The following is a 14,303-nucleotide window of genomic DNA, read 5'->3' as shown; positions in this document are numbered from 1 at the left end:
AAATAAATCTTTCCTCCTTTAACCTTGGGTGTCAGGTATTTTGTCTCAGCAACAGCAGAACAGTGACTAAGACAAAGACCTGCCTGGCTTGTGGAGCTCCCAGTGTTGAGAATGTGAGGCACACCTGTCTGCTGCTGAGGCCCTCGTCTGTGGTACCTTGTTGAGCTACCCAAGTAGACCGAGAGAAGTTCTCTGAGTTGAAGACTGTCATTCTCTAAATCAAATCTCCCTTTAAGTTTTTTTAGAAACTGAAACTTCTCTTTCAATTAAAACTATTCTGCAAAGCGGACTTTGAAAGGTAGAAGCATACTGGAACACATTCAAATGACGTTTCAGTATTTCAAAGAAAAAGCAACAATTCCTAAATTTTACCCTGGAAAAAGTATCTACAGTAATTGACAGCAGGTTTCTTCACATCACAAAGTGGTGCAAAGCAGCGGAGAAAATGCCTACGAGGTTTGGAGGGTAAAATATTGTAACCCAAGAACTCTAGTCTCAGCCAATCTTGTGTTCCCCTGTAAGGGCATCAGAAAGAGATTGGCAGACAGGTAAGGCCTCAGGAAATATTTCAAACATATCACCTCCTGAAAAAATTATTTTAAGAATCATTTTAGTTGTTTGAAAGAAATTGAAATGAAGAATTCAAAAATCCAGATGTGGTTTAAAGAAAACTTTGTGCAACTGTCTAAATGTGTTTCCAGATTCTTCTGGGGAAATTTAATTACTGATGTGTTAGTACTAAGAAGTGAAGCATTCAAGTCATAAGAGTGAAGTACTCGTGACTGGGCTTGATGACCTTGTACAAGAACAAGAGCGACCCAGCCAGGCCCCTTTGCCTTTGAGCCTTCCCTCACATGAGGACACAGTGAGGTGCCATCTTAGAAGCAGAGACTGGGCCTCACCAGGTGCCAAATCTGCTAAAGTACTCACCTTTCTGCTCTCAAGAACTGAGGAAGCAAATCTCAGTGGTCTACAGATTCCCCAGTCTGTAGTTTTTGTTACACCAGCACAGATGGACTGGATAGTAAGCAAAAAAAAGGTGAAATAATGAAGGGTGCGTGGAAAAAGGAAGTGATTTGTGAGTCTGGAGCCCCAGTTGAGAACAACAGTATGGAGCACCCCAAGTTCAAGGCTCAGAGGGCTGCCGGCTCCTGGGAGTCAGCCTCCCTCTGGCAGGAAGAGTTGAGAACTGGGCATGTGGTCCTCTTTATCAAGAGGAGAGTAGAAGCTGGCTTTGTCTGGAGTTTGAGGAGAAGGCTGTTCCTTTTTCTTCCTATAGAGGAGGAGGTTGATGGGCGGACAGGGAGTCCTGAAGCCAAGGGAGGGTTTTCAAGAGAATCATTCAGAGGTGAAGGGGGCTCCAAAATGTCAGGGCTGACCTTTGCTCCCTCATTAGTTTGGCCAGATACTCGCTGATCTGCCCTTCAGTCACCTCAGAAGAAGTAACAGGAATTGCAGGGTGATGGGGTACTAAGTAGGCAGAAGGGCAGCACTTGCATCGCGTCATCAGCCTCGAATCAGAGGTGAACGTCCTCAAATGAGGCCAACGGGTGGGCAGGATGGATGGAGCTGGGCTGGGGCTAAGTTGTTAAGTTGTGCACACACTGATCGCATAGGACAGTGACCAATGTTTTGTGGGAGATACGTGTAGATAATAGAAGTAATATCTGCATACAATATAATGTATGTATATACATAAATATTTATGTACTCTCTCTTCCCCCTCCAAAGTGATTTATACGCTTAATATAACCCCTATCCAATCCAAATGAGCTTTATTTTGAAATGAAATTTGATAAGCTGATTATAGAATCTATATAGAATAAGAATCAAAAGCAAGAATAAGAACAAAAACAGCAGAGTCGCATTTGATGAAAAACAAATTGAGGTAATTTAATGAAAATTTTGACTTACTACAAAGTCCCAGTCATTAAGATCACGTGGCATTGGCCCAAGAACAGTAAATAGATGAGTAGACCTAAACCAGACGTACACATATGTGGTGCCATTGTAAAAGGAAGAGAGGGAGATTATTTTTAAAGCAAAATTTCTGAAGATAATGTTATAGCTTTATGTTTAAAACAAACACAATGAAAATACTTTTCAGGTGGGTTATGGTGAGAAGCAAAAAACAAAAACTGAGTGTGAGGAAAGACATCTGCAAAACATACAACAAAGCCCTCATATTCAGATTTTGTGCAGGATGCTAAATCAATTAGTAAGAGGGAGGAAATCCAGTAGCAAATGATAAGAGACCTGAGTGGATATTACACGAAGACAATATCCAAATAACAAGGAACACATGAAGACTCTTAATCTCATTAGCCATTAGATAAATTAAAACTTAAACTATGGTGCAATTCTATCTCACAGACACTAGAATGGTTCCAGTCAAAGACCAGTGTTTTAGAGGACTCATTCACAACATGGACTTCCATACCCTGCGGAAGTCTAAATTTTGGAAAGCTGGGATTATCTATTCAGGTTGAGGATATCTACATTCAGTGAGCCCCAGAATTTTACTCCCTAGAAAATGTCCAACACACACACAAGAATGTTCATAGTAACCCTGCTCCTAATAGCCTCGATCTAGAAAACTACCCACATGCCATCAGTTGAAGGGGTAAGTAGGCTGTGATATACACCTGTGAAGGAATACAGACTCCAGTGAGGATGGATATTCTACAGTTACTTGTAACGGGTGGATGGCCCTCCCAAATACTTGAATAAGTTAACATTGCCAGACACAAAAGGACAAGTCACAGTGCTATTTATAATAAGACTAAAAAACAAAACTGAAGCACAGTGATGGAAACCAGGGCAGTGATCGCCTTTGCAGGAGGGAGAGGTGGCAGGTGGGGAGAGGGAAGAGGAGGCTGTGGTCGTGTCTCATTTCTTGGGCAGGGTGGAGGTTCTAGGGTGTTTGTGATAATTGATCAGCAGTTGTTTAGTGCGGGTGAGAGAATTTTCTGTACACACGTTCTGTTTCATAATACAGAAAGAGACCATCTAAAGGATAAACAGTTGTAACAGGTACCAGACGGAAACATTCAGAGAGGATTTTTGTTGAGAGTTTCTCCATAGTTTGAAACCCAAAAGGCTAGGGTGTGGGGGAAGGTCTCCCCCAGACAGAATAGAAATAGAGAACTTTCCATTGTGAAAATGAGGGTCTTGACGGGGCCAGACAGAGGACTGGGAGTTCCCTTCGCTCACCCTCCAGACTTCAGGTGCCAGGGCCGTCTGCAGGCCATGGAGAGGCTGCGACTCCCCCTCCCTCTCCCTCTTCCCCTGAGCCCCTTATCACTTGTGAGCAACTCACTCTTGGTAGTGCAGGCACCCAAAGCTCCCACTGAAAAGAGAGCACCTACACATCAAGTAGAAAAAAGCAGGTGTCCCAGTAGAAAATGGGCAGGAGACTTGCAACAGGCAGCAGTGGGAAGAGAAATACTCCCTGCACAGGGAGAGACTGGATGGGCACCAGCAGGAAATGCCCCAGTGTTTTGGGCAACCACAGATGCATTGCTCATAATTTACTATATAACGCACATGTAGTTTAATGGACACACTGAACTGAGTAGTATATAACCAGCAACACACCGTCTGAAAATGTCCACGCCACCGTTGTCATTGCCCAGACATTTGTTCATACCCTAGACCGTGCAAAAATACTAACACATTTCCTAAGAAATGTATTTACATTTTTTGACAACCAGTGAATAAAATAAAAATATAACAACACTCTTAGGAATAGCAAAACTCATCAAAGCACTTAGATATTAAAAACAAAATATTTTATAATGTATAAATAACTCAGAGGTTATAAGGAAATCAAATCAGTGACCAGAAATTTACTCTCAAATGAAAACAGTAAAAGTACTATGTAAGAAAATTTGTAGGAGGTAGCCAAGGTCGTCTTTAGAAGAACACTCATTGGCCGGGTGTGGTGGCTCACACCTATAATCCCAGCACTTGGGAGGCTGAGGCAGGAGGATCGTTGTGAGTTCGAGACCAGCCTGGGCTACAAAGTGAGCTCAAGGCCAGCCTGAACTGCATAGCGAGACCCTGTCTCAAAAAGACAAAAAAAAAAAAAAAAAAAAAAAAGAACACTCCTAGCCTCAAATGCTTTTATATGAAAAATGAAAGAAAGAAATAAAGATAATAAACATTCACCTCAACAACTGAGAAAATAATACCAAAATAAAACTAAGAATATAAAACCAATATATTTATAGAAATAAATAGAAAAAATAGTCAAAATGATTAAAAAAGTGAACATTATTTTGAAAAAAGATGTGATCTACAAGGTCAATCAAAAACCAGGTGAATGTGAGCCAGGTGTGGTGGTGCACACCTGTAATCCAACACTCGGGAGGCTGAGGCAGAAGGATTGTTTTGAGTTCGAGACCAGCCTGGGCTACACAGTGAGCTCAAGGGCAGCCTGAACTGCATAGCAAGACCCTGTCTCAAAAAAGAAAAAAAAAAAAAGCAAAAAAAACCCAAAACAAACGAATGAGAACAAATATAACCTTAGGGGAAAAGGGGTCATAAATCAGTAGAGAGTAAAATTTAAAATCTTTAAGAAAAATTTAAAATCTTTCTGCTAAAGAAACACAAAGAGCCAAAATAAAACACAACAAACACAACTGCAACCAACAATAACAGGAAGTAAGCTAGGCCAACACCAGTTCCAAATTCAGTTGGAAAAGTTCTGTGTAAACTGGGCACGGTGGCACATACCTATAATCCCAGCGCTCTGGAAGTCTGAGGTAGGAGGAGCTCAAGTCTGAGTCCAGCCTGGGCAAGCTAGTGATTTAGCAAGCTCCCCGTCTCAAAAATAAAAAGTTAAAAAAGGGCTAGAATGCAGTTCAGTGTGAAGGTCCTGGGTTCAATACTGTGCATAGTATTGAAGAAAAGGGTATGTAAAATATGGAAAAGTCAAATCCAAAAATATGTTGAAAGAATAATTCACATATCTAAAGAGAGCTTATTATAACATTGCAAAAGCTGTTTAGTTTAAAAAATTTTTCTAATATATTTTATCTCATATATGTCAAAGAAGACAATATGCTCATCTCAGTAGATGGTAAAGTGACATTTAATATCCATTTATTACATCTTCTAGTAAGCTAGAAAAACATACTTGAGTACATGATGGAGATTATCTTTCTAAAAATAACCACCAACTCCCTACTGGAGGCTGCAGCAGAGATACTTTTACGATGGTCCAGAAGAAAACAAGCATGCTCGCGATCATGATTCATTCTGGAACGAGTTGAGAGGAGACATTAGACCCAGGTGGAAAGGTCCGCTTAGTCAGTGATGAAGCCAGCTGCAGAATGCAGACTTAGCTCTGAAGCCAGAGAGCTTGTTATCGCTGCATTTCACCGCAGTTGCTGTGTGCCCTTCCTCCCGACGCCCCCCTGCACTGCTCTACTCAGGAAGCAGGGAGACCAGAGAACGCCTCTCCAAAGAGAATCCAGAAGGTGCTAGGCCATGCAAGTAAGTTCTTTCTCCCGAAGGTACCAGTAAAATGCTCCAAAGGGGACAGTGGATGAGAGATTAGAGGCAGGCCAGGAGGATCACAGAAACTCACATCTGTCACTCGAAGCACGTGGTCAAAGGGACCGCCAGCAGCATTCTGTACTTCTGTGAGAAGCCCTAGCCATTGTGATAGGACAGAAAAAGCAACAGGAACAATAAATATCTTTAGAAAAAAGTAAAAACGATTGATCATTACCAGCAGAAAATCCAAGCAAATCAACTGAATAAAACATTAAGAAGAACTTATACAAATGTTCAGTAAGCTGGGCTTTTGCCCTTCCAGAAGGCAAGATTAATAGCTTTTTTCAGAACAGCCAAGTTAGAGATTGGGCAAGGTGTGGAGGAAGAGATAAAAAAATAGACTCATACCATTGTCTGGGAAATTTGATAAACAAGAATGTTGGAAGAAAACCTACTTTACCAAGTGGCAAGATATGTTATGGAGCTGGAATAATTCACTCTAAAACATTAGAGTGTGCATGTTTGCTGAGTGGCTCTAGGGAAAGTGGTATTTACCACTTCTGGTGGTACAAAGTTCCTATTGGGCAGAACATACCCCATGACTTTATTTTTTGGTCATGTAAATATGAAGATATGTTTAGAGAAAGATGAGAAGGACAGATTCCAAAAATTAGCAGTGGTTGTCACTAAATAAGTATCTTTTAGCAGTTTTCTATAAGAATAAGAAAATGGTACTTGTTTTGTGATCAAGCTATGTTTATTATTTATTTATTTATTTATTTATTTATGGTCCTTTTTTTGAGACAGGGTCTTGCTGTGCAGTGCAGGCTGGCTTTGAACTCACTTTGTAGTCTATGCTGGCCTTGAACTCACAGCAATCCTCCTGCCTCAGCCTCCCGAGTGCTTGGACTATAGGCGTGTGCCACCATGCCCAACAATCAAGCTACGTTTAAAAGCTACTTTAAAAAGAATACATTTGTGAAAGGAGTTTAGAGAACTCTGAGGAAGTGAGGAAAATTTGGAGGCCCAGAACAGCTGTGGTTGGAGTGTGGGGTGGCATGAGGATTGACTGGTAACGGAGTGGGGAAGATGGTCTAACATAGTCCTCAGTGGATATTGGATCTTAAAATTGTTGGAGCTGAAAAACTGTCATTTGGAGGATTGTGATCCCTTTTTCTAGGGGGCTGTTTCACTGGGAAGGCCCCCTGATGCATCTCTGCAGTGGAACCAATCCAACCATTCAACAAGAGGGAATTGGCTAAGTAAATTATGGTACATTGATTCAAGGCAATTCTGTGTAATCCTGGAAATGCGATGGCAGTAGGATGTTCAATGGCATGGAAATTTGTTTACAGTTTATTGTAAGTGAGAAATTTGCTTTCAAAACTGAATGCATATTATGATGGATATTTGCAAATAAAGTCAGTATTTATTTAGGGAAAAGACTTGAAGGATACATTTTATTGTATTCTGTTTATTTACCTGCATTTTTCTATAATGAGCATCTATTTGCTTTGGGGGGGCACGCGCTATGGGTGTAGTGTATATCCATCCCCTTTATAGCAGATGTAAACGGGGGGGAGGACAGCTTTTCCATCGGAAGGTGTGGCTCTGAAATGCCTGAATGAATCCATACATCTGAGAAAGGATCATAAGGAGGAGCTACCTCAGCAAAAGACAAGGACCAATGCTTCTGGGGGCCCAAGTCCCGTCCATGGGAGGATACCCTTAGCTTCTGCGCTCTAAATGGTCACGATTCACAGATGAAACTATAGATTTGGTGAGAAGGAAGCTCCGGGCCACCTTAACCAGGTGCCAGGAGACACTGACACTGTTTCGGCAGCTCTGGTTCTGACTCGGTCCACGTAGCTGATTGCCAGTGGTGTTCCTTTCCTTTTGATTATCAAGACTGGATGAACGGGACTTTCACTGGGCACAGGAGGTCGTTTTGCTGAGCTTTTGTGGAGAGAGGACAATGGCAGAAGAAGTTAAAATAATAATGGTGCAGGGAAGGTTGGGAGCCACATGGCCGTGGGAGTGAGGGGCCGCGAGCAGGGGGTGCCCTGTGGGGAGGAGAAGGTGGAGCCTAGGCACGAGGACTTGCAGGGCATGCAAGGTGTCCACCTCTGTGAGGGTCTGGGCTGGATTAACAAATCCAGGTGTCAGGCTTTTGAAGGCGATCACCCAGCAAATAGAATGGGACCCTCGGCCAAGGACGGAGCCGTGGCACAGTGACACTCAGGCGCCTGCAGAGAGAGAGAGAGCCAGGCTCCCAGCCTTCAGGGATAGCGGAGAGGACCCAGTGACTCCAGTGGGAGGGCTGGGGATGGATACAAGGTCGTCCGAGTTCACATCACTGAGCGAGGAGGTCTCAGGGAGACATTTTTGGCGATGCAGGAGTCAGTTGTTTGCAGAGGAGGAGGGAGGCGGGCAGGGAGATGAGACCCAGCTGTGGGGCAGCGGGCAGGGAGCCTGACAGCAAAGAGTGGCGAACGGCGTTGACAGCCTGTGAATCTGGCGGCAACTCAGGAAGGCGAGGTGTGTGCGTTGTCATCTTCTTTGATCTATGAGGTCAGAGCTGGATGAGTGAACATGGAACCTTGACTGATGGGGTCTTTTGATCAAAATGTATAGTGAACACTCACTTTAAAAAGCATGGTAAAAGGCACATTGGCACTGATCCCCCTCAAAGCCCTCCTCTGTGCTTCACACACACTCACCTATCCTGGCCACTTCCTGACGCAGCCCTGGAAGTCCCCTTTCAAGTCTTTATGAGGTGTGATAAACAATATGGTGGACGCTGCTGCCGGGAGTCACGCAGGGAAAGGCAGGTTCACGACGCACGACGCGGTGTCCTCCTCCACCTTATTCACCGGAGCTGGCCCTGCACAACTCTGCCTCTTCCCCAAAGTCAAAATGACCGTGAAACGTCAATATTTTGAACTGATTCAGAACATCGAGGCGGTATGGCGGACCTTCATGAAAGAGCACTTCCAGAGCTGCTTCAGAAAGTTGCAAGAAAGATGGGATGAGTATGTTTGAGGCCAGGGAGAGAGAGAGTATTTTGAGGGGGATTCATGGCCATGTGTCTTTTACTGTAACATATTTTTTAATTTAAACATTCATTATATTTCCAATTGCACCTCATCGATATAATATTTATGGCAACTTCTGTCAAAAGCATTGTAGTGTGTCCTCATCTCCCTTTTTCACCAGCTATGTCACCATGCAATTTCTGGCTCTTCCCCAAATCAAAATGACCATGAGAGTCAACATTTTGAATTGATTCAGGACATTGAGGCAGCCAGGACAGCTCAACTAAAGACACTGGGAAAGAGCACTTCTAGAACCACTTCAGAAAGTGGCAAGGATGACGCGATGACATGTTCAAAGCCAAAAGGGGTATTTGAGGCAGATTAATGGCACTGTGTCTTCTACTGTAATAAATTTAAAAAATTCTTACTATCCCACAGCATTTCACAAAGGAGGTCTGGTCCACATTTCAGCCATACCCTTCATCCAACGGCATCATCTCAGGGGCCCCACTGCAGTCTGCAAGGGCTCCTGGCCTACAGGGGCATCTACCTGTGCAGAGGGGAAGAGAGGAATGAATGAGAAGGAAGTTGGACACCCTGGGTGACATCTCACTAGAGAATCCAGAGAGCTGACGGGCAGCTAGCTGTCTTTGGCGTTGGGTCTCAAGGAATGGGCAGAATTTTGGAAGGTACTTTTTTTTTTTGCCACACAATGGGAAGAGCGTGAGCAGAGGGATGTGGAAGAGGGACAGAGCTGCAGACCAAGCTGGCTGGTGTGAAAGTTTGGGTATGACCATGTACCATGGGCAGGGTAATGGAGGCGGGCTGGTCCTGAGTGCCAGACAGACGCTGGCTGTCGCTGACCAGCTCATCAGCTTGTTGGAGGAAGTTGGGCAATGAGCAAAGAGTGGTTTTAGGACGGTTCTTCAGGCATAATTCATGGTCAGGAGAAAGGGGAAGCTGGGAACATCCAGGGCTGCATACACCGAGAAAGAGGGTTAATGAGTGGTAAAACAATGAGATTAAACAATCCATGTGATCACGCATTGAAACTTCTAATTTTAAACCCAGCACTCTAATTAAGCATAAATTATTTTACCATTCAAATGTATTCTGGCCTCAGCTCGATCTCTGTTGGGGGCCAGAGGGGGGAGGGCGAGGGAAGGGACCAGAAGTCAACAATCAGAGTGATCTGCAGCTTCTACCCAAGTGTTCCCAAGGCCCTGCCCCCTGCCCAGGAATTGTACCTTCCAAGCCCACGCGCCGTCTGCTGTTCTGACTTAAGTCTGCCTTCTTGGAAGGGGACTGTGTGGTAGTCTGTGGCAGGGTCTTAATTTGGCTCCCTTAGTCCTTCCTAAGTCTTTAGCTCACAAAGAGCGGTAAGATTGGAATATGGGAGTCCAGCTGTTTCCGTGGATAGAAAAAATTAGAACCTTAGGCAACATCAAAGAGACTTCCGGACACCAAACAAGGCCATGTAGGACACAAACACCTCCTCTGAGACAGGGGGTGGATGCCCCAGCCTTGCTGGGCAGGAAGTGGTAGCATTATCAGCTCGTCATGGCAGTCCACACAGCCTGCAGTGGGAGCTGGATCCAAAGGGGAGCACGGGAAGGGGACATAACCTCCCGCTCCCTACATCCGGCCGTGTGAGACTGGCGTGTGTGTTTGAGAACTCGAGGCTCTGCAGAGATGTGACTCTCCCCGGATGGACGGGCCACAGGACCGGTGCATCACACTGTGGCAATCCCACTGCCTCACCCGTCCTCCACGCTGGACAAAGCCGCCGCCTGGTACTGGCTAGATTGGTGGGGTTGAAGGTCTCGGGCCCCCGTTGCTGAGATAACTCTCCAGATTCAGCCCTGAATTTGGGACCTCCACCTATGGATGTTGGGGCAAAATAGAGTTGTCGCCTTTCCCAGTGTGTGCGCAGTGCATTCTTGGTTCTGGAGACTTTGCGAAGGTGGAGAGTAGACAGAGAAACTACACAACCACGCCCACTTGGGCTTAATTGTATGGTTGACAAGACAATCAGACAGCTACGTTTAGAGAGCATCTTTAGTTACTGTGTCAGAGGCAAAGGTGGAAGAGGTGACACGTAAGTGATGAAGGAGTTGTGCAAGATGATTGTGAGTTTCGAGTTAATTCTGTTTTTTTATTTTGTCTTTTTGAGACAGGGTCTCGCTATGCAGTTCAGGCTGACCTTGAGCTCACTTTGTAGCCCAGGCTGGCCTTGAACTCACAACAATCCTCCTGCAGCCTCCCGAGTGCTGGGATAACAGGTGTGTGCCACCGTGCTTGGCTTCGAGTTAATTCTGAAGACTCCCTGGAGGAGATGAGGTTGAGCCTGCCCTAGAGCATTATATGATTTACAGAGGCGGAGGGTAAGGCTCTCCAGAACCCAGCAGAAGCATGGCAAGGGGAAGGACGGCCCGGAGACAGAGCACTGGATGATTGATTTAGGAACTCAGTAACACTCATTTCAGGCACCAGACTTCCAGCAGCGGACAAGAGGCAAGGTCCCCACACTGGTGGAGTGTGCCTACCCGTGTGGGAGATGTGAACATGAACACACCGGATGGCACAAAGTGAGAGAATGGGAACAAGGCGATGGAGGTGCTGGGTGAAGGTGGCTTGGGTGTGATGTGGCCCCGCAGGAAGCCTCCTTTGATAAGGTGACATCTGAGCAAACACTGAGGGAAGACAGGGAGCGAGCCATACAGACATGGGAAGAACATTCCCGCCCGAGAGAATGGCAGGGTGAGGGCCCCTCAGCAGTCGTCATGCTGGGCATGTCTGAGGGACAGCAGGGGGCCGCAGGGCTGTGGCACAGGGACACAGAGTAGTGGAGGGGCGTTAGGGTCACCGTAAGGACGCTGGCCCTTCTAGAGGAGATGGGAAGCATGGGAGGGTCTGGAAGAGAGTGTGACTCACCTGCTTTGGTCACTGAAAGGATCTCAAGGTGGACAGGAGGGCAGGGTGAGCCCTGGGCGTCCCCTAGGGAGTGAGGTGGTGGCTCGGACCAGGGCAGTCGCAGTGGGTGGTGTGAGGGAATTTGAAACTTGGATGTATTTTGAAGACAGAGGAGTCAGGATTCCTGAAGGATCAGAAAAGTGCATGTGGGAGCGAGGGAAGCCGAGGGTGACTTCTGGGCTCCTGTGCCAGCAGCTGGCCCTGACAGACTTGGGGAGAATTGGGAAAGAAACAGTCTTTTCACGGGCAAAATCCGGAGTCCGGTTTTAGACCTTTAAAGTCTGAATTGCCATCACGTGTCCAAGGGAGGCATGGAGTAGGCCACTGGAAACAGCCCCTATCTTCAGTTTGACAAAAGCCTCTGGGAGAGTTTTGGGGGACACCAGCATGTGGACGGTACCGAGACTTTCGATGGAGGATATTAGCCAGAGGGTGAGAATACTCCAGTCTAAGAAGAGCAGGATGGCGCCACTGGGAACAGATGGCCGGACGGGGCTGTTGGAGGAGAAATGGGGAGACTGGGTTGATTGGAACAAAAGCCGCCTTTGAGAGCAGAGGGAGGGAAGCGGCTCCTGCCGAGGGCCAGCCATGCACCCCACTGGGGGGTCCCCTCCACCTTGTAGCACCACAGTCTCTGGAGCACTTCCCACTGAGAAGCCATCCGGGGAGCACCAGTCGTCACCCCTAGAGTGAACCCCAAGTGGCGTCCGTTCCCCCAGGCTGCTCTGTGAGGATTCTCACAGAACCAGAGAAGGTGAATTGAGGAGTCTCCTGCAAGCGGGAAATTGCTCTCAAGCAGATTAAAAAAAAAATACTTAATTGAGGTGTAATTTATGTGTGGTTAAATCTCATTTTAAGTTCAGTTTGAGTTTTTAAATTTTTTTTTTTAGGGCTGGGGATTTAGCTCAGCAGCAAAAGCGCCTGGCTGGCAAGCGCAAGGTCGTGAGTTCGGTTCCCGGTATCGGAGAAAAACCAAAAAAAAAAAAAAAAAAAAAATTTTTTTTTAGCACATATTTGTGCCACATGGTTACATTTATTGTGGTGAATTAGTGCGTGTACATAACGCATCTCAGTTCTTCTTCATTTCCTTTCTCCTGTCTCCTCTCCCTTCCCCCTTCTCTCCTCTAGCTCCTCCTCCTCCTTTTTCTCCTTCTTTGTTTTCTCCTTTTTTTTCTCCCCAAACCCTCCCCTCCCTCCCTGCTCCTTCCAACGCTTGATCCCCTTCCCATTTGCAAAAGCTTTATTTTCATATTTTTTTTCCCCTTCAATTCTTTTTTTCAGGCCCTTTGCTCTTGTCTCTCCATCTCTCATTCCCCTCTCCATTTGAGAACCATCTCCCTACTTCCTATTTATCTATCTTTTACTTTGCTCTTTGAGTCTTGACAAATGTATGTAGTCAGGGACTCAAGTGGAAATTTAAAAATATTCATTCCCCAGCTCTGACCCTCTACTGTAGTCTTCAAGATGATTTGTGATTGCTTGTGCAGGCTGTAAGCAACTAAGACAGGACAACAGGGTGAGGGACACTCCTACGGGAGGGACACTCCCAACACAGAGATACCACCATCACCGTACACAGAACCAACCAGAGAAGTGCTATTTGGGGCCAATCAGAAACTTGGTATTTCCAATCCTTTATTTTAATCTGGTGCTGTTCGCAGGCCAATCAAAACACACTCTTTCTAATCCTTCATTTGCATGTGGACACAACCGATCAAAAGACTGTGCTCTTGATCCCTCATTTACATGTAACAGGAAGCCAAATGAGTTTCTAGGTAGGACAGTGTATACAAGGTGTGACCAGTGAGTGTTTCACTGGGGAACTTTCCCAATGTCTTATTTACATGAGAGAGAGAGGGAGAGAGAACACCCAGGAATTTTAGACAAAAGACCCTTTCCCTTATCCTCTCCATCTCTGTGAGCCTCTTCACTGGCTGGCTTTCACTCTGCAGAGTGTACTTCTTTTCCACCTTCAATAAATGTACAATGTCACTGCCTTTTCTGTGTGTCTTACCCAATTTGTTTGGGACACCAAGCACTGGGAAATAAGCCCCATAGGACCTCCATCCGGTAATACCATGAGACATTACATGGGCCAGCTGATTGATGACTGAATTTAGTAGCCAGTGAACAAAAATTCTGAGTTTAACTCATGCAGAAACAAGAGACTTAGAACTAAAATTCAATGGATAAGCTTGCTTCCCAAACCTGGTTCAGGAAACCTTGTAAATGTAAAGAGGCAGAGACAATTTTTATGAAAGGACAAGTTTATCCTTTTTGAAGATAAATATATTTCAGACCAATGCAGTTCAAGGCATGTTGGTTTAGGTGGTGCATAGATCACTGGTTGCTCAGGCACTGGGCTGGGCTTCGGACCAGAAGGCAGCTGGAGGCCTTCAAGGAGAGAGAGCCAGGGCTCCCAGACACATGAGGGAGGAGTGTGGAAAGCTGGGCGAGGTTGTCTTCAGGGGCTGAGAGCTTCACACAAACCTCACAGGACTCTGTCCAACAGTGGAGAGAGGAACTATTTTCGTGAGATTTGTTTTCTCACCCTAGATCAGAAGGCTGCCCACAGGAGCTCTCTCTTCAACGCAAGCCTGGGAAAATGGCCTCCGAGCTAGGTAAGGTGATCCCGAGGCTGTGCACAGACCGGCCAGCAGGGGGCAGCAGCACCTAGATGTCCCTCTTGCTTACCCTCTAATGGCTGCTGGCCTCTGCTCACACCCAGGCTTGGCAGAAGTGTAGGTCTTAGAAGAGGCTCTGGCATACTGTGTGCCCATCTGCTGAATGGGT

The sequence above is a fragment of the Chinchilla lanigera genome, unplaced genomic scaffold (assembly GCF_000276665.1).
Source record: "Chinchilla lanigera isolate Chin_1 unplaced genomic scaffold, ChiLan1.0 scaffold00052, whole genome shotgun sequence".
Taxonomy (NCBI): domain Eukaryota; kingdom Metazoa; phylum Chordata; class Mammalia; order Rodentia; family Chinchillidae; genus Chinchilla; species Chinchilla lanigera.
Note: the sequence above shows the minus strand (reverse complement) of the source record.